Source organism: Ceratotherium simum, chromosome 35 (genome assembly GCF_057802395.1).
Source record: "Ceratotherium simum simum isolate JZ-2026a chromosome 35, ASM5780239v1, whole genome shotgun sequence".
NCBI classification, from domain to species: Eukaryota; Metazoa; Chordata; class Mammalia; order Perissodactyla; family Rhinocerotidae; genus Ceratotherium; species Ceratotherium simum.
Window position 1 is genome coordinate 13,956,082 of NC_141934.1, and position 3,200 is coordinate 13,959,281.

A 3,200-nucleotide genomic window follows, 5' to 3' on the forward strand; every position below is an offset into this window, starting at 1 on the left:
TATGTTCTTTGCCTGGGAATAAAAGCAAGTATTTCACACATGTGAAAGGATCTTCGTGTTTTTCCAGAAGAGTTAGTTAGGCCCAAAGCTGAGGCCACAAGACACCAAGTGCTATATATTCTAAGTTGAGAGAATTGCCAACCAGAGCCCATTATTCAGGACATCCCTCCTCTCAGGGCTTACTAAGAAGGTGTTGGGTAAGTGTGGCATTTGAGGAGAGGGGCACCCAGTTCTCTACTAATGAGAGTGTCCCAAGGAAAGGGAGAAAATAGTCCCTTGCTTCAAACTCTGCATCAAGTTCTAAAGACGGTCCCAGATGCTGGAATTCAATGTTCTTTTTGGAGTCTACCTATCTGGTAGGACAATAATAACTTTTTTAATATTAACAAAAAAAAAAAACAGTGTTGGCTTTGGATCTAGAATTCGATTCTAGATCTTTCTTGTGGCTTTGTCTGACAATATGATCACAGTTTCTGGGGGCTTTGTTCTGAGACACAGGAGAGCTAGCAGAGGGAGTGGAGAAGGTGTCCAGAGCCAGACTTCTCTCTCTCCAGACCACTCTTTCCTCTGGAGTCAGGGAGACGACTTCTGAATCACGTTCGAGTTTTGAATTAGAAAATAAACAGGGCAGTAATTTAAATATCGAAATGGGATGAATCTCTGAAAGCAGCTGCAAAGTTGTATTATTAAGGGACCTATCCATGGTGTGAAAAGGGGAGGTCTGACTTAGTATAGGCGGAGGCAGTTGGAAAAACACCACTTCAGGTCTTTATCCCAAGGAGTTGAGGGTCCCGAATAAACCATTTACCTGCGGAATAATCCCAGCAGCTGAAAGATCTCTAAGGCTCTGACCAGTGACCCTGTGATGTCCCAAGGTGCCACAAATCCTTCATCTGCCTGATGGATGTTAGAGCAGGCCCTGCTGGCTCCTGGCTACAGCGTTATCATCATAAATTAGTAACACATCTTTATTTATAAGAACATTAGTCAACAACAGCCACACCCCTACTGGGTAAAGGAGTCGCAAGAGCCAGGCTGCAGGAGACACTGTTAACCTCTTGAAACGTGGAGTATTGTTATTACTCACGTGGTCACTGCGAGGATTAAACGAGATAAGGTATGTAAATTTCTCAAAAATATTTGTGAGTTGATTGGCTGTGGACCCTCTGTAAGTGCCAATTATTTAAAATAGTCTGGAATGCAGAGTCCTGAGCAGATTTACCTATTGGGTGGCAGGATATTCACCTGGCAGGCTAAAATATTGGTTCTCAAAGTGTAGTTGCAGGACCCCTGGGCTCCTCAGGACCCTTTCAGGGGTGATTGAGGTCAAAACTATTTTCATAATAACATTAAGACATTATTTGCCTTTCCCACTCTCATTCACTCATGAATGTACCCTGGAATTTCCAGAGGCTACACAACATGTCATGAAGTAATGGCTCTGAGGTCTGATGGAATGTATGCTTTGGTATTCTTGGGTTTTAAAATTTTCTCAGTTTTGATCAGTGGTTTCCAGGGGCTGGGAGTGAGTGGAGAAATTGACTACAAAGGGACAGGAGGTAATATTTGTTTTGGGGGGGGTGATGATTCTGTCTTGATTGTAGTAGTGGTTACATGACTATGCATTTGCCAAAACTCAAAGAACTGTACACAAAAAATGGGTGAATTTTACTGTATAAATTACACCTCAACTTTAAAAAACCCAAAAATTATTTCTCAATTTTAATTTCTAGTAGCATAAATATAGTTTGATATAACCCACATAAATAAAAGCTCTCAATAAACCAAAATCTAAAACTTTGAGAACTGCTGAGTGAAAGCATTGATTTCTTTACTAAAGCAGTTGCAATTACTTGCTCTGGATTTGGGGAAAGTAATTAAAACAGAGGGCAAATTCTCTCTGGCTCTAATGCTCTATAAGCTGTGCCGTCCAATACAGTAGCCACAGGCCACATGTAGCTATTGAGGACATGAAAGTGGCTGGTTCAAACTGTGATGTAGTTACACAAAAAGAAATCTCATTAATAATTTTTACCTAGAAATGACAACAGTTTGGATATATTGGATCAAGCAAAAGATATTGTTAAAATTGACTTCCTCTGTTGTTTTTTACTTTAATGTGGCTGCTAGACAATTTTAAATTGACTCTCCTTATATATATATATATATATATATATATATATATATATTTTTTTTTTTTTTTTTTCTTTCTGTGTGTGTGAGGAAGATCAGCCCTGAGCTAACATCCATGCCAATCCTCCTCTTTTTGCTGAGGAAGACCAGCCCTGAGCTAACATCTATTGCCAATCCTCCTCCTTTTTTTCCCCTTTTTCTCCCCAAAGCCCAGTACATGGTTGTATGTCATAGTTACACATCCTTCTAGTTGCTGTATGTTGGACGCAGCCTCAGCGTGGCCGGAGAAGAGGTGTGGCAATGGGCGCCCAGATCAGACCAGGGCCGCCAGTAGCAGGGTGTGAGCACTTAACCGCTAAGCCATGGGCCAGCCCCTCTCCTTATATTTTTATTGGACAGCACTATTCTGGAGACACACAATCTTGACTGCCAATCTTGTTTCCACCACTTACAAGCTGTGTCAAAAGACTTATTACTTCTTTAAACTTCTTGGGTTTCCTGGGATATAAAACGTGAGTAATGTTAGGGTTGGTGTGTAGATTGTGAATAAGGCATGTGACGTAGGTAGCAATGCACCTAAGTAAACAATAAGTTTGGTGGCTGTTATTATTCAAGGCCTCAGTTTCTCTATTGATGGCGTCAGCGATGGACCACACGCTCATTAAAGGCCCTTCCTCCGCGACCTATTTCCACTCTGACGACAATAATAACTAATAGTGGCCCAGGCCTGATACCGCTTTCGGGCGGGGGCTGCCCTCTTCCCATTGAAAAATTAAAATGACACAGAGTCCCTCCTGGAAGTGGGATATCTGTTCTAGGAACGGAGCCCTGGCGAAACCTGAAAACGAAGCAGCCCCAGGCCACAGGGCCTCCCTTAGCAACCGACGCCTGCGCCGGTTGCTAAGGGGAAAAAAGGATAACACGGATGTGGTCCGGCGGCTCTTGCGCTCCGGCGGCGGCAGCTTCCGGTCCTCCCGGCAGCCCGTCCTTGGCCTACTTTCCCTCGAGGAGCTGGGACTTCGGCCGCGGGTTCCGCGTCCTCGGAGCCTGGGGAGCCCCCGGTCTGT